General features: G+C 37.1%; 1 protein-coding gene across 2 annotated transcripts in view; it reads left to right on the forward strand.

The window, feature by feature from the left end:
• Positions 1–18,717, forward strand: part of SLC10A7 (solute carrier family 10 member 7) — a 249,557-nt gene that overhangs the window by 91,309 nt on the left and 139,531 nt on the right. The window lies entirely within an intron of this gene.

Consider the following 18,717-nt stretch of genomic DNA (forward strand, 5'->3'; position numbering starts at 1 on the left):
ATGAGTACAGATCATAAAAAACATTAGAGAAATATAAAGCCTTCCTGTCTTTTGCCCTTTAGTTGACAGGCATTTTCTCTCAAAATGGTTGAATCCGGATTCTGTATCATTAAATAAATGTCTGTATAGAATTTTAGATTCATATCTCATGTAGTTTCAAGCCAAACAGTTGTTGAAGTCAGAAGGTTAAATTTCCAGCTCTAAAAAAAAAATGAGTGAAAACTCTCACAAGTGGTTTTAAAAAAGGTTTAAGTGTGTAACAGTAGAAAATCTCTACATTAGGAAGAATACTTACTCTTGTAAGAATGCTATTGTTCTTTTTCATGTGAATTTTCAAGATATATTTGAAAAGTAACATTGAGGTATCCCCAGGGAGCAATCTCAACAAACAACCCTTAATCTTGAAGCAAATCTTCCATCATGTCTGGCTTTTTTTTTTTTTTTTTCAAATTCTACCAACCTGGTGCCATAATCATCACTGCAGATTTTCTCATGGCAAAATTATCATAAACTAATGAAACTCTCCAATAGCCTTGTGCATCTCTGTTAGTTTTTCTAGACATTGTTGACCTTCATTCATTTCTTTTTTTTTTTTTAATTTTTTTTTTTTAACGTTTATTTATGAGACAGAGAGAGACAGAGCATGAACGGGGGAGGGTCAGAGAGAGGGAGACACAGAATCTGAAACAGGCTCCAGGCTCTGAGCTGTCAGCACAGAGCCCGATGTGGGGCTCCAGCTCACAGACCGCAAGATCAAGACCTGAGCCGAAGTCGGCCGCTTAACCGACTGAGCCACCCAGGCGCCCCGACCTTCATTCATTTCTATATGGGAACTGTAAGTAGTGAATCATCTAAAATATATGTTTTGGCACATGTTTTTAAGAATACAAACAAATTAGAAGGGGAAGTTTTTCTCCTTAAAGAAGGAGAAGTTCGGTGCTACCCAATTCTTAAGGAAGTTTTCCATTCTCTGCTGGAAATTCCAAGATCTGAGATTTTTTTTTTTTCTTGGCTTAAGTCTTTTCTTGGCATAATGTCTCTCCTAAGCAAAATTGTATCCAGTAATATTACTGGGTTTTATTTTCCCCTTTGTCTTTTTGAATCATCCATTGTTTAAGATACTGGGCTTCTGATTACCAGGAAGGCATATACTTTGTAAATTTTCTATGGTCCTGTTTCAGAAACTGATTCTGTGTCTCCATCTCACAGGGATGGACTCAACGTTGATCATATTCACAGATAATGATATATAAAGCAATCAAAAGTGGAAAAAATAATTATGAGAAACTTCTGACAGCTGAGTTGATGCCTTCTGTCCTCATGATTAAATCCACACAAAAAGATATTTTGATAAGAATTTTATTTTGTAAGAATGCAATTAGAGGAAAGAGAGGTAGAGACGTAGTTCCCAAGTTTGATTCTGTCAGGCAGTTGTAAGTTAATGTGTCTGGCTCCACAATAAGGGTATGGTGCCCTTGGAAGCAGACAGATTTACCATTTGGACCAGAGATCTTCTTTCGTAGATGGTGTTTAGATATGTGTTCTTAATGGTTTCTTTTAGGTATTTTCTCACTGGTTCCATTGCTGACTGGTTTGCCCTTTTATTGATCTGCCATACCTTAGAGTGAAGTCTTGCTGATGTTGAAACCATTCTAATGTTTTAATTTTTTTTTCAACGTTTTTTATTTATTTTTGGGACAGAGAGAGACAGAGCATGAACGGGGGAGGGGCAGAGAGAGAGGGAGACACAGAATCGGAAACAGGCTCCAGGCTCTGAGCCATCAGCCCAGAGCCCGACGCGGGGCTCGAACTCACGGACCGCGAGATCGTGACCTGAGCTGAAGTCGGACGCTTAACCGACTGCGCCACCCAGGCGCCCCTCTAATGTTTTAAAGTGATCTTACATGTCTTTGTTTTAAAGGCATTTCCTTTATTGCCAAGTTCAGAGTTAAGGGAGATACATACATTAATATTTCCATTTTGTATTGTCTATAAAGCTGAACTGACTGACATGGTAGCCACAAGCCACATGTGGCTATTTAAATTTTAAATTAATTAAAAAAAATAAATTTTAATTAATTAAAATTAAATAAAATTAAACGTTCAGTTCTTCAGCCACACTACTCACATTTCACATATTCAGTAACCACATGTGACTGCTAATTGCTGTATTAGTGCAGAATGTTGAACATTTTTATCATTGGAGAACGTTCTGTTAAACAGCACTGGAGAGATGTTTAATTGGCAAGCTATTTTGAAATTATTTTAATATAATTCAGTGCCTAATATTTTTGTATGTGTTCATTGTTTTATATTTATTTCAAGTAATAGCCCAACTTACTATTCTAGTCGTCATCAGTGAGTTTGAAGTAGATCATATACATATATTCAGCTGGACAGGGATTTTATTGTTAAAGATACTAGTTATTTAAGTATCTAGTACTTATGCGTTTTACTTAGGACAAAGTTCTCATGAATTTCATTTGCAGTTCCCTTCTAGTTACTAAGAGGACTATTTACTTTGGTGTATTATAAAAACTCTGGCGCACAGTGGAAACACTTTTTAATGGTTATATTATAATTTTCATAATTTTGACTCCTCATAATAGTAGATTTCTTGCTTTTTCCAACACCACGTTGTTTTAATAAACTAACATCACTCCTTCAGAAGTACTGACAGTGCCAGGAAAGTAAATGCAGCCTTATGTGTCTAAGAGCTGTCCTTCAGAAAATAGTATACTGTTATACTAGAAGTGCCCGGAAGTCTGTTTGTTTTCAGAGTCTGAATATGATTTTATTATTAACTTGTGTGTCTTCCTCTGCATTTAACAACTGTTCTCATGGGGCAGTTACAATTTTTTAATCTGCTTTAACCCCTTTCACATTTGAAAGATTATTTTCAATAAGACAGGTCTTTCTTATATAGTAGTTTAACTAGGTCAGTGATTTTCTAACATTTGAATTTCACTCATCAGTAAATTTCAAAAGAAATTTTGGGGAGCGCCTAATGTCTTTAGTTTCTTATTTTGCCAAATAAGAACTACCATTTATTCTCATCATCATTTTATGAAAGAATAGATGTTCAAATATGAAACCCAGAAGGGTGGATTTTATCGTATTCATTTATCATTGAATAAATTTAACCTGATGATAGTTATACTACATTCTTCTTATTTTGCCTCATTTATTTCTTTGGAGTTTTGACTAGTCCCAAGCCCAAACAGTTCATTGTGGAAATTATCAATCTTTGTTGATTCTCTTCTTCATTGATCTTTTTACCACTTCTGTTTGGTGTTTTGAATTATAATTTTGATTTAGATTCTGTGCTGTTAGTTAGGCAAAGACTGTCACTATTCAAGGAAATCCTATAATATAATTAGAACAGTTAGAACATTTAATACATGATAGAAATGTATCAAAAAGTTATTTAACGGTTTTAACCATGCCATCTGTTAGCCAAATATTCATTTGTCTAATTCATATTCTGAGATAAGTTTGTCCAAGCTATACTCTGTAGGGGCTCAGAAGAAATAGATATCTCTTCCAGAATTGGAGGAAGGTGAAAACAAAAGAATAAAAACAAAGTAATTTAACTAGACCTGAGAATTCAGTTTCAAAGAAAAGTCCCTTTGGGCAATATTTGGGTAATATAGTTCACTTGTCAAGAACTTAACATTTTAGAAAAAAAAATATTTAGCTTGGAAAAGTATGTTTTTAAGGTAACATCGAATATATATATATTTATTATTCTGCATATTATAGTATATATAATATCTATATCTATTATATAGCATGTATTATATATGTCTATATATAATATCTATATCTATTATATAGAATATATTGTATATCTATATCTATATATAATGTCTCTATCTATTATATATTACATATTTGTATAGAATATATAGATATATAATATCTACTTATGGAATTCTTATGTGTTCAGTGGACTCATGAAAGAACTTATTGGAGTGTTTTTATACACACTCAAATATATATTTATTCATCCATATTCCTATATATAATTGTTCTTACATTAGGAAAGTTCACTTTTCACTGAGTATTTTTTTTTTTAGATTTAAGAAATTTTATATATTTTTTAATGCTTATTCATTTTGAGAGCAAGAGAACACACATGAACATGAGCATGAGTGAGGAAGGTGAAGAGAGAGAGAAGGAAAGAGAGAGAATCCCAAGTAGGTACCACTCTCAGTGTGGAGCCTGACACTGGACTCAATCTCATGACTGAGATCATGACCCGAGCTGAAATTAAGAGTTCTCACTGAGTATTTTAAAGATGGTTCAGTGTAGCTGCTGGGAGGAGTACACAGATCCGCAGGCTCAGCTCCCCTCACAGAGCTCTCACTGCAGAGTTTTCTTGTCAATGGGGTATACCTTCCACAAGGCACAGGATGACAGGAAGCTTTGCAGAATAAATAGAATTGAAGAACATACAGAGGTTTATTCCAGACTGGAGTAAGGGGGATCTTACTATTACTGATTCTCTATTCAAAAATCGATCTCATAGGCTTAGTTTATGATGAGTTAGAATGTTAGTGTCCTGTGGACAGAGTCTGCTATAATCCAAAATGGGCAAGTAATACATAGAAGGAGGCCCTGTCTAATATTTGTCACAGCTGGATTTCTGCGAGGAAGGTGCATTTGACATGGAAAGCCTGCCAATTAATTTACTAGATTCTTTTTCGTTACACTTTTACACATGATTAAATTATAGTACTGTTATTTTTAGATAAATGTAAAAGATAAGGGTGTGTGTGTATGCATGTGTGGTCTCTCTATATAGAATGTTAATCTTTGCTACTGTTGAAAAAATAATTTTTCTTTTAAAAAAGTTAAATAAGACTCCATTTACTTTCATCAATATTATTGACATCTTAGCAAAACCCTATTAAATTTGGCCAATGTATGGTCTCAATTATGTTCTATAAAATACAAGATTTAAAGAAAAAGACTGATGTTTAAATTAAAGAAATTAAATTAAAGAAAAAGACTATGCTATAATACATGTGACATAGAAAATACGTGCTAGAGGCACCTGGGTGGCTCAGCTAGTTAAGCGTCTGACTTTGGCTCAGGTCATGATCTCACAGCTCGTGGGTTTGAGCCCCACGTCAGGCTCTGTGCTGACCGCTCGGAGCCTGGAGCCTACTTCGGATTCTGTGTCTCCCTCTCTCTCTGCCCCTCCTCTGTTCATGCTCTCTCTCTCTCTCTCAAAACTAAATAAACATTTTTTAAAAAGGGAAAAAAAAGAAAATATGTGCTAATGACTTCATATTATCAGTAAGTTTTCTTGTCAGTAGCAGACTATTAGTAAAGTTTTTCAGGAGTCAGAAATTATACCTCGGATTTGCAACTGCAAAGGAGGGTTGGCCCCTTTAACCCTCATGTTGTTCGAGGGCCTACTGTATTATACATGACTGGGAGACGGTTATACTATATAACAAAAATTTTCCTTTTTGTTCCTTTCTTCTTTCTTTGTATAATTACACCTTTTTAGCTTAGAGATTTTTTGTATCTCTATTTAGAAGATAAATTAGGTCGTGGTTATTGTTAGTTTGACTTAGTATTCCAAACTCTTTTCAATACCAAAAGCTATTTATTAAGGACGTGCTGTGTACATATCATTGAATTCAGTTGACCTACATTCGATGGGTGATGAAGATTATAATACACATTTTTTTTTTAAGAGACTTAGTGTAATTGAGGGAATGAGATATGCTTAAGTTAAACACTTGGAGAAAAACAAGAAAAAAATAGTGGTTAAAAGTATGTTATCATCAATTAAGAAAGGGAGAGCAAGACAACGTAAAATTATCAAGAAAGGATCCCTGGAGCATGTTAAATGTAAGATCTTAAAAATCAAGAGTAACCCAAGTGGAGAAAATCAACCTGAGAGTGGATACAGTCCAACAAAGGCAGGGACCATACCTGTTATACACATTGTTACCTCTCTTTCTATCTCTATCTATATAACGGCAAATATGGTGCCTGGTACTCAGTAGCCAATATATAATGAGTAAATGAATGAATGGGCAGTCGCAGGCAAGAGACAGTGAAAGGAGGGATGCTTACCAGAGTAAGCCAGTTCTTGTTGACTGGTGGAAATTATGTGAGACTGTATTATGAAGCGTCTTGAATGGAAGGCTAAACTTGAACTTGATACCATGTGAGACATTACTGAGGAGTTTTCAAGGAGTATATCATGCCAGAAGTGGTGTCTTAAGAGAAATGTCCTGATAGCAATGTGTTTGTTGGTGAGATTGTGCATGAAAGATTGGTAAGTAGGCTATTCTAACTCTAGACAAACAATGATGAACACTCTGACTACTGCCTTTCAATTTTTTTTTTAACAAAGAACCACAAGCACAAAAGAAAAAGGAAAAGCTTTTTTTAGTCATTTATTCAGTTACTTAGAAAAGTAATATTAACCTTATGCCTGCTGTATGTGAGGCCCTGTACACAAGGAGTTTCACTCCCAAGCTTTGAACCAGGGATACCTACTTCCCAATGCTGTTAAAGAGATTAAATAAGATCGAGTCTCTGAGATGCTTAGCAGAGTGTGTGGTACATTAACAAGAATTCATAAGTGGCTCCTCCTAATACTATTTGGTTTATTTTAGAAACAATGTCACCAAGACCCTCTTCATCCCTATGGCCAAAACCCTCTGTATAATCCCATATGTAGACTTTTATCTACTCCCTAGATACAGTATTTTCCTAAACATCTGTTTCTTCAAGAACAACAACACTTTTTCTGTTAGAGGCTTTGAAACTTTTAGAAATCAAATCAAATATTGTTAGTGAACCTTGTGTACTCATCTCTTAGCTTCAATAGTTGTTAACTCACTCCAGGCTTATTTCCTCTACACCTCTGTCTGCTTTGGTATTACTTTGATGCAAACCCCAGCCATGTCTTCATTTTAACAGCAATCTAATAGGTAAGGGCTCTCATCTTTTTTTTTTTAAAGTTTATTCATTTTTGAGAGACAGACAGAGATGGAGCACAAGTTGGGGAGGGGCAGAGAAAGAGGGAGACACAGAATTTGAAGCAGGCTCCAGGCCCTGAGCTGTCAGCACAGAGCCTGATGTGGGGCTCGAACTCACCAACCATGAGATCATGCCCTGAGCTGAAGTTGGACACTTAACCGACTGAGCCACATAGTCACCCCAAGGGCTCTCATCTTTTAAAGATAAGAGACTTTTCCTTCTTAGAGACTTTTACTGGCCAAGTTTTTCATGAAAGAGTCTGGAATATCTTTATGTAGAAACGCCGGGAAATGTAAGGAACAGAAACAGACTGGGGACCCAAAAATCTTAGGATTAATAACTGTGGTGTCATGAACAAAATCAGGGAATTTAAACAAAAGAATAATTTTGAGCGAGATGATTAACTTTGATTTGATAGATATTAGTTACATGGTGGTACTGGGACATCCAGGGGCAGATACCCAGGGGTGGGCATGCTTGGTATGTTCTTCCTTCGTGGATGGAAGACACATGGATCTTAAACCAGTATAGATCCTTTTAGGTTGATCATTAATAATAATATTAATATCCTTCCTTCCCCTTCTCCTCTTCCTCCCTTTTTTTTTTTAAACTTATGATCTCATCCTTTCTGTGTCCCAGCCTACAACTTTCCACTGCCACTCTGCTCCATTCCCACACACTTTGGGGCATATGAGGGGACCTTACTTTTCTATTAATTATGTTTGTTTGAGTTCATTCTGTTAAAATGTTTATTTTCTTCTTAAAAATTATTTCGGTTTTTCTGACAGTACTTAGAGTCAGTGATGATTAGGTGAAGAGTACATATTTATTAAAATGGATGATAGCTTCAATCTGGATTTTATAGTAATTTCAACTGAAGATCTTTTAAAAAATCTTTTTTTAATGTTTATTTTTGAGAGACAGACAGAGCGTGAACAGGGAGGGGCAGTGAGGGGGAGACACAGAATCCGAAGCAGGCTTCAGACTCTGAGCTGTCAGCACAGAGCCCAATGCGGGGCTTGAACTCACAAACCATGAGATCGTGACCTGAGCTGAAGTTGGATGCTTAACTGACTGAGCCACCCAGGCGCCCCCCATTGAAGATATCTTTTTTTTTTTACATTTTTTTTTAACGTTTATTTATTTTTGAGACAGAGAGAGACAGAGCATGAACAGGGGAGGAGCAGAGAGAGAGGGAGACACAGAATCCGAAATAGGCTCCAGGCTCTGAGCTGTCAGCACAGAGCCCGACACGGGGCTCAAACTCACGGACCGTGAGATCATGACCTGAGCAGAAGTCAGACACTTAACCGACCAAGTCACCCAGGCGCCCCTGAAGATATCTTTTAAAGTAAAAATGTAAAATAGTATCATAGACAAAATTCCATTCATCGAAGGAGCACAGAAATAAATGCCTGATTGTGAAATTAAATTAGAACCAAAAATGCTCATAAGTTAGTAACTTCAATTCTCTTTTAAAAAGTTCTTAGCTTTCAAAATATCTCCTCTTATTTCACTTTGACAATAGTGTAAGCAATTTAGCTTCTAGGCCAAAATAGAGATGATATTATTATTATTGTTATTATTTTTATTGTTGTTGTTATTTTGGTGCATGGGTGTCATCATATTAATGCTAATTTGGTTACATGTATTCATCAAGAGTAAAATTCAGACTCATTTTAGCACCTGTTTTAAGCCTGCAGCAGACATTCACATTAGAATTGTATACCCTAAATGTTAGAGGTCCGTATAGAAAGTGGAGATGTATATGGCTAGTATATGGCTAGGACCTACTTCAGCTTTATAGCACACTCATAATTATTAGCAGTGGGATCCATGCTGTTAACATTGGACACTGTTTGAATGTTTCCTGATAATTTATAGGGTTGATTACTCCAGCCTCAAGTGGAACCTTAGGAAGAAGAGCAGCAAATGGTAAATCTCTGTGATGGTCCCTGGGGCAGTGGTTCAGTTTGAGGCTCTGAGTTATGTGGTTCTCAGCCTCTTTTCCTCCCCAGCCCTTCCTGTGGCTCGGTGTCATCATCATCATCTGTTCAGATAATGTCTGTTCAGAAATCACAGGTCTCTGGGGAGGAGAGAGAAGAGAGAGTCCTGTTATAAGCACACTCGCTGCAAACCTTTCACCTTGCTGTCAAGGTGACAAATGTTTGTCCTTAAGGGAACACTAGAGGTTAAATCACCAGTGTTTTTCTCACTTATCTTCCTTCCCATACTATCCCAGCTCTTAGCCAAATTTATAGCTAAGAGAATCTCAGAAAATTAGGCTGCTCGTGACCTCTATGAATCTTGTTCAGAGATCTGTTTTGTACAAGCTCAAAGTACTGATTACGTTATGATTGGGGTCTAAGTAATTGGAATTTGCTGAAAGTCATTATGTCAGTACATTTTTCTTTCAGGGATAACTCAGAACAACAAGATTTAGGAAAGAAACATTTACATTTTGAGAGGTAGTATTGGAAAGTTTGCAAATACAGTTGTGACAAGGTGAGCTAGGACTTATTTTTACATTAGTATTGTGTTAATTAATGGTGTACACATCCTTGCATAGAGAAACACCAACATGTGCATTAACCCTGAAAATGGAAGTTGTTCTGTGTTGTTGTTGTTGTTGTTGTTGTTCTTCTTCTTCTTCTTCTTTCTCTTCTTCTTCTTCTTTCTTGGCTTATTCCATCCTATTCTCCATTTAGCAATGAGAATGATCTTGAAGGATGTAAATTGGGGCACATGGGTGGCTCAGTCACTTGGGCATCCGACCTTGGCTCAGGTCATGATCTCACGGTTCGTCAGTTTGAGCCCCGTGTCGGGCTCTGTGCTGACAGCTGAAAGCCTGGAACCTGCTTCAGATTCTGTGTCTCCCTCTCTTTCTGCTGCTCCCCTGCTTGCACTCTTTCTCTGTCTCTCGAAAATAAACATTAAAAAAAAGAAGGATGTAAATTGATCATGTCATTCTCCTACTTAAAATCCTTCAGTTTTTCTTGGGATAAATACCAAATTCTCTTATATGGCTTATAGGGTCCTGCCTGATCTAAGCCTTGCCTTCCTCTCCAGCTTTCTGCCATGCTGCCTTTTCTTTACCCACAGGACAGCTGCCGTGTGGGCATAGTTGCAGTTCCTCTAGTCCATTCATTCAACATATACTTCACTGAGCTTCTGCTCTGTATTGAGGCTACAAAAATGTACAAAACAGACAAAAATTCATGAGGCTTACATTCTAGTTGAGGGGATATGACAACTATAAAATATATAGATTTGCAACTGAAATATATGTAATATGTATCAAATATGTATATAATGTCATCTGTTTCCCTCCCTTTTCCCCCCATATATAAATGTATATATAATGTCATCCCTTTCCCTCCCTCCCTCTTCCCCCCATATATAAATATAAATACACATATAAAATATGGAGTAAATGAAGGAAAAATGAAACCAGGAAGGGAGGAAGCTAGAGGGGTTGCAATTTTTTTAAAAGGTGCTAAGTGACAGTCTGTCTTAGAATGTTTGGGCAGAGACTTGAAAAAGGTAGGGGAGCAAGCCTTGAGGATATTTGGGGAAATAATGTTCCATAAAGAGAGAACCCGCAGTGCAAAGGCACTCAGGTCGGAGAAAGGCCACAACAGGGTGGGCGATAGAGATAAATTCAGGTATGTAACAAGGGTCTAGATTATATAGGTAGGGCCTTGAGGACCATAGAAAGGACTTTGGCTTTAAATCTGAGTGAGATAGTGTATTACTCAACTTGAGTTGCCATAATAAATTGTCATGGACTAGGTAGCTTAAACAATAGAAATTTATGTCTCACAGTTTTCTGGAGGCTGGGAAGTCCACGACCAGGATGTCAGCCAACTAAGTTCCTGGTGAAGGACCTCTTCCTGGAATGTGGACAGTGTCTTTTTTGCCATGTCCTGGCATAGGAGGTTGGAGGGCTGGAGAGAGAAATATGGATAGTGTCTTCCTCTTCTAGTAAGGCACTAATCTCTTTTAGATTAGGGCCTTACCCCTTATGACCTCATTTAACCCTAATTACCTCCTAATGGCTCTGTCTCCAGATATAGTCACACTGGAGGGTAGGGCTTCAACACAGAAATTTGGCCAGGGGTGCACAGTTCAGTTCATAGCAGATGGGAAGACATTTGAGAGCTCTAAGCAAAGCAGGAACATGATCTCACCTAAAGACCACTCTGTGGAGAATGGACTACAGAATCAAGGGCAGGAGCAAGGAGACCAGTTAGGAGATGGTTGCAGTAATTCAGCCGAGAGATTGTAGTGACCCCAACCAAGGGTAGTAGCTACTGAATCAAGTTCATTACAATGTCAGGGCATTCTCACAGGTTGTTCCTTGGATTGCTTATATATATGTATAGCATCTGATAGGTTTCAAAGCACTTTTACATATATTTTCCCAGGCAAGCCCCCCACACCTCTCCTGTGAGGCAGGCACAATATCATGAGGCTCAGGTTTCAAACGGGACTGATTCTGGAGTCAGACTGCCTGGGTTTGTGTCCCCTCACTGCGTCTCCAATTCCTAGGAATAGCACCTATGTCAACCTTATCTAGTGTTGTGCAGATTAAATGAAATAGTCCGTGTTAAGTGTTTAGTAGAGTGTCTGGCACATTAGTAAATAATAAATATTAGCTGTCATTATTTTTGCCACTTAGTAAGTTGTGAACTTAAGAGTCGAAAAGGTCAATTGGTTTGTCCAGGCTTATCTAGCTAGTGATAAGAAGAGCCACAGCTAGAATCCAGTTCCTGTTATTTCTCATACACTCTACTTTCCATTATGTCATTTGCTGAAGGAGTTCCACTTTAAAACATAGGATAATTCAAGTCACAGAAAGCAGTGAAATTTTGTTTCTTTTCATATTCCATAAATTGAACGTTTCAGTACTCCATCCTGACTCATACTCTCTTCATCCTCTGGAGAGGGTCTATTTATTCATAAAGGTTAACCTTTTGTTTCCTTCATGAGTCCAAAAGTTTAATCTCCTCTGAATTGTTAAATTAATCCTTCTCTAGAAATCACTTAATTTCTGTGTATTGTTTCCTCAACAGTTCACTGTTTGGTGTTTTCATTAGGAATGAAAGTACTGATTTGGGGACTGTTAAATTAAGACTTTATGAGGTATCTGCTCCCACATCTGATTTTTGCTTCTCTTTTTGTCCAGTCTCCACTGTTGGGTATTTTATTCATGAGTAGTACACAGAGTCTTATAGAAGCTCATGGCCAAATGTCTATGCAATTTCTCACTGCACAGGCATTTTCTCAGTAAGTCCCTAACCCAGATGAACTTGAATGCCAGCCCCTGGCAGAATTTTGAATTAAGCTAGAAGGGTTGTAAAAAAAGCCTTAGGATTAGTCCTGGGTTGCCATGTATTTCAAATGGCACCTTGGTGTCTCCTTTCTGGGGCACATGGGAATGTCTGGATCCCTTGTGCAGGAGCTATAGTTAATGTTTACTTATCTAGACACGTCCTTTTACCACTGCTGTTTTTTCCTAGTGTTGGGTAAAGCCCAGTGTGAGACTTCCCAGGAGTTTGTACTTTCCCCGGGGCCAATCCTGAGTAAGCCATTGATTAGCTCCTGGATTCTGGATATTTCTATTTCACCATCTCTTCCAAGCAAGGATATTAGCATCTGACCTCCCTATACTATTCGTCCTCAATAGCTTCCTGAATTTTCCTTCCTGCAGTTCTAGAAGTATAGCCCACTTGTTCCCTGGGCCATTAAGAGTTCCCTTGCATCACATCCTGAATTTCTCTCTGTGGTAACGATTGGTGTTTAACACTACCAGATTTAACCTTTAATCTCTAATAGAACTATATAGACTTCAGAAAATCCTGAATAATAAATTATAACTTATTAGGAGCAGAAACCTGTAGTGAAGAGAGAGGTAGGCAGAGGTATAATAATAAAAACTGAAAGCGAGAAAAGAGACAACAAAATCATTAAAAATGAGTATCTATTGATATGTCCCCATATTTAGGGATACATAGCCCTATTTACTAACATCAAGCAACCACTATATTTTATGATGGAATGTAAGGAGTTTTAGTATATAATTTTGATTGTGAGGCATCAGAAATGATTAAATTTTGTGAGACCTATTTTATAAAAACAAGGTAGAAAATAAATAATGACGTATGTTTGAATGACTCATATTTAAAAGACATGGAATTAAATTGTCTAGGGGTGCCTGTGTGGCTCAGTCAGTTGAGCATCTGACTCTTGATTTTGGCTCAGGGCATGATCTCACGGTTATGGGAGTGAGCCCTGCATGGAGCTCTGCTCTGGACTTGGAGCCTGCTTGAGATTCTCTCTCTCTCTCTCTCTCTCTCTCTCTCTCTCTCTCTCTCTCTCCCCCCACCCCCCCCCCCCGCTACACCTCTCTACTGCTTGCATGCATTCTTTCTCTCTCTGTCTGTCTCAAAAAAAAGAGATCTTTCCTCACATTCTCACCAGCCATTGGATTTCTAAAAAAAAAAAAAAAATTAAAAAGTTAAAAAAATAAATTGTCTTAAAGTTATATTAAAGGGATCTTCTTTGGCTGAGAACATCAGCTTATATAGAAAATATTCTGTAAATATGATCCAAGATACTTGAGGGTTTTTTTCTTATACATATATGCAGGGCATATATATTTTTTAAGAAAGTACAGAAGCTTAAATGGTCCTTCAGAGTCCCTTCCAATTCAATCTGGTAGAGGATTTAAATATTCATTTGTTTAAAATATGTTTACTGAGTATTTACTGTGTGGCTGGAACTAATCTAAACATTAGTAATAGAGTGGTGACGAAGCAAGGCACAATCCTTGCCCAGATGGTGTTTACATCCAAATAGAGAGATGGGCAATATGTAAAGTAATCACACTCTAATTAAGTGCTGTGAAGGAAATAAACAGAATGATGGTATACCAGAAATTGTTCCATTTTAGTCTAGTTCTTTTCCCAACTGCTCCCCATTTCACTCATTTCCTAAGATAATTTCTTAATCAGAAAACCTCAGGCTTTAAGTGTTTTGCTTAAGTCCTCCTTATGAAGTTGTTTAATACAGGACAAATAATTTGAGTAGATAGTCAAAAGACTTGTCTAGTGTTTACATTGGTATACATAAAACTTTAACGTAGGCCATGATTGGCAGGCTAAGTTGGAAGAGCATCATTTTAATAACAGCACAAACTTAGAAGAGATATTTGTGCACTCTACAAATAGTACCAGCCATTGCCTTTAATTTTTTACTTTCCTTTGCTTCTCATTGCAAAGGAGTGTAGATGCTGTGGTTTTTTTGTTTGTTTGTTTGTTTTGTTTGTTTGTTTTTGGTTTTTTTGGGGTTTTTTTTTTTTTTTGCTGTGCAAAGTTAACATCAGTGCTTGAAAGAGACACACACAACAATGAAGAATGACAACATAAATTGTAACTTGTTTTAAAATTACCTTTTGATACGATAGAGGAAAATACCTTTCGGAAGATCATGTGAATTATCCCTGTCTCTTTTAGGCCGAGTAATTATGTTCTATAATGCAATTTTTTGTGTGTATTGGATGGACAGAGTAAAGATGAAAGGCGACCATAGAGATAACAGCCTACTTCACAGCTGACTGAAGCAGGTGTTAGAAATGCAGATGAAGGGTGTTGACTAAAGACTGTACAAATTTGAAGTGAAAATGCCACTGGTGTGCATGCAGCGCTCTGCACACACGAAGTTTTAGTTGAATTATTCATTTTATTGTGTGAACTAGTTCAGGAGTTAGGGAAAAGGTGCTTTTTACATTTAAACTGTTTCTTCCCCCCCTTGCTTTTATCTGCACTTGGCAGGCAAAATGAACTTCATTTTGTAAGTTTTATGCCAGCAAGTGGATGACTTACATCTCTCCATGAAAAAAAAAAAACAAACAAAACACACCTAGGAACAGATAACTCACCAGCTTACGTGACAATATAAAGCAATCGAAACTAGAAATTATTTCCCCCTCACTTTTTTAAAAAATGAAAGCCACTAAAGACAAATAAGTGTAAAAGTAGCTATCCAATCATCATTACCATCAACCTCACCATGAGATGTTTCTCAGATGCCTACATGGGCATCATTCTGTTCTGGATAAAAAGATAAAAAAAAAAAAAGCCATTTCTTCTGTAATCTTATGATTAAGAATCTTGTTTTTTTTTAAAAGGCAAAACAGATATTTTAAAATATTTAATGTATAATTTTAAAGCAGAATTACATTTTAAGGAAAATGTCATAATTCCTGGAATTATTTCTACTCTCATTTTGGTTCATTTTGCTTTTTGATCTCAAGGCCTGGCTGACCTTGCTACAGGGCACCACACTGGTACCTAAAGGTTGACACTAGTATTGAATGCCTGTTTTTGGTAAACTCAGATCATTTCAGGTTACGCAAAAAGGTTTTATATATGTCTAGGAGGAAAACACACTTATTCCACATTTTGAAGGTGAAGAAAATGTAAATAAGGCATGCCTTGATTGATTGGTTGACTTATTGAGATTCAAAGTTATGGAACTGCTGAAATTTTGACTCAGTTTGTCCAAATGTGTAGACTTAAAATACCTTCTTTTGGTTCCAAAAACAAAGGGCTTCAGCCTCCAGCAGATTTGTATTGGAATCCTGTTTCTATCCCTATGAGTTGTGTGACTCTGGCAACTAAACTGACATCTTTGGACTCAGATGTCTTTAAATGTGAACTGGGGATAATAATAATACTACTTCTGGAGATTGTTATAAGATTAAATATGAGGGGCGCCTGGATGGCTCAGTTGGTTAAGCATCCGACTTCGGCTCAGGTCATGATCTCACAGTTCATGGGTTCGGACCCTGCATCGGGCTCTGTGCTGACAGCTCAGAGCCTGGAGCCTGCTTCGGATTCTGTGTCTCCTTCTCTCTCTCTGCCCCTCCCCTGCTCATGCTCTCTCTGTGTCTCAAAAATGAATAAACGTTAAAATTTTTTTTTAATTTAAATATGAAACAGTGGGCCTGGCACGTCATAGGAACTCACTATGTATGTATTTCCTTTTTCATGGGAACAGTAGCTTGCCTTACAGATAGTCCCGCCTCTGCTATATTCTCATTTTAATTTTATAGAACCATTTAACAAGGTGTAGTGTGTTTAGTGTGTTTGAGGGTTGATGTAGCTTTTTTCAGATTTTAGCTAGCTTTGTAGTTAGAAATTTGGGGAATAGTTTTGAGATACGTTCCTTTTAATTAGCCAACTGATGTTTGGAGAAAAGTATTAGATTTGGAGTCAGAATATCTTTGCTTATTTTCTGACTCTACCTGTACTAATTTTAGGACTATGGGTAAGTCATCTAACCTCTTTGGCCTCTATTTTCTCACTTGTATATTGGGGAAAGTAATAATAATGCCTCACCTATTAAGTGTTCCCAGAGTGCTGTGAGAATTAGATGAGACAGTATGTTTAAGATACTTTGTAAAACATGAAATGTTCTTGAAAGTTAAGTAAGCTATTATCATCTGTAATTTATCATTATCAAATTTATCATTTGTGCCCTTCTTCCCATTGGAAGGCACAATTATGCTATGAAATATTAAGATTAATTGCTTATTTCCACAGTAATGGATATCACTTTTTGTGATCCCTTTCTGGTAAATTAAACCTAATAATTTGATGTAATTCAGATATTAAGTTTGTATCACTATAAAAGTCTTGAACACATATAATGATACCCCACAACACAAGATTATTCCTGCCATAGACATTTATGTCTTAAAATTTTACATAATATATGAGTGATTGCTCTGTTTCTAGAGTTCTTGATTGGTTACCAGAGTGTGGATTAACTGAGTACAGAATAACCCTTTGGTTATTTTTATCAGTCCACAAATGTGCCCTTTTCTCCCATTAAAAAATTAAGGTATGTTTTACATATAGTAAAATTCATTCTTTTTAGTGCATAGTTCTATGAGTTTTGACAAATTCTTATGGTCATATGAGCACCACCATAATCAAGATGTAGAACATTCCATCACCCCTACAGTTTCCCTGTGCCCCTTTGGAGGCATCGCTTCTACACACCCTCCCAGCCCCTGGCAACTACTGATCTGTTTTCTGTACCCATAATTTTGACTTTTCCAGAACACTGCATAAATTGAATCATACATCATGTAGTGCTTTGAGTTTGACAAATATGGCATTTTTGTTAATGTACCATTTTTAAACACCATCTTTTTTTTTCCTACTTGGGAACAAACGTGTTATTGCACTTATTTCTTTAAAAGAGATTTCCAAAGTTGCCTTTTTGGAGTGTGCTTTTCATTTAGAAGAAATACTAGTTGATGTTTTTGGCTCATATTATCTATATTATCTATAGATAGGTTGACAGTGCCTAAATATTTCTGAGCCTTTACCTATACATACCCATTAAAATACTCCTCTCTGTGTGTTCCATATGCTGGGGAACAGTTGTTAAATTATCTTTCAGAATGTATGAAAACATGTTTGCTCCCAGCTTTTTAGTTCAGAGGTTTTGGGTTTGTTATTTATTTATTTTTAATAACCCAAGGCCTGTGTTATAGAGCGTATTGTGTCGTTCCCCAAATTCATATGTTGAAATCCTAACCTCCAGTGTGACTGTATTAGGAGCTAGGGCCTTTAGGAAGTAAACCACAAGGGTTGGTCCCTAATCCAATAGGACTGGTGTATTCATAAGAAGAAGAGGGGACACAAGGGGCGCTCACTTACTCAGAGGAAAGGCCAGTGAGGTTACAGTGAGAAGGCAGCTCTCTGCACATCTAACTAACTCTGCTTGCACCCTGGTACCAGCCTTCCAGCCTCAAGTGTGCAGGAAATCAATTTCTGTTGTTTAAGCTACCTAGTCTATGGTATTTTGTTCTGGCAACCTAAGCAAACTAACACACCCTGAATGTGAGAATCTATAGTGGCCCTGCGAATTTCCACCTAGCTGCAGAATTACACACAGTATTGCCATAATGTACTAAAATTTCTAGGAGACTCGTAAGTTTTGAGCTATGAAGAGGACGATAGAAATTGATAGCATTAAACCTGGCGTCATCCTAGTCAGACTCAAAGTGGTGACTCAACATGGTGAAGGGATTAATAGATGATAAGAAAGCTGATATTCCTACAAAGTGAGAAGTATAGGACGCTTCAGAGGAAAAAAAAATTGACTGAAATCTCCCATCCACTAGTATGCATCGGTCAACTTTAAGCAAGAAGATGGGAAGTAGACAATTGCTGATTTTGGTTCTGATGTTCAACAAAGTAATGAATTTCTAGACTCTTTCCATCTCTCTGCTCTGCTCTACTTAGCTGTTGCTCTTTTACTCGCATGCTTTGTTGTCTTGTGGTAGCAAGATGGCTGCTGTAGCCTCAGGCATCGTGTCCTTTTTCAAGGTATGATGGAAGGGGAAAGGCATTGCTAGAAAGGTTTCCTCTCATCTCTGCCCTTTTAATAGGTAAGAGAAGCAGAAACAAATGGCTTTCAGCAGACTTTCTCGAATATTTCATTGACTATAACTCAATCAGAGGGTTACTGCTAGCTGTAAGGAAAGGAGACAGGTTGAGTATCTATCAAAGGGAACAGAATTCTCCTTTGCTTCTTGACGTTCTTCCCTTTGTGGCACACATAGGAAATGTAACATTTTTTATACATCCTGGGAGTGAAGAGAATGCTCTTGCTGCTCCAAGCCCT

This window comes from Acinonyx jubatus, chromosome B1, assembly GCF_027475565.1.
Source record: "Acinonyx jubatus isolate Ajub_Pintada_27869175 chromosome B1, VMU_Ajub_asm_v1.0, whole genome shotgun sequence".
Classification (NCBI taxonomy): domain Eukaryota; kingdom Metazoa; phylum Chordata; class Mammalia; order Carnivora; family Felidae; genus Acinonyx; species Acinonyx jubatus.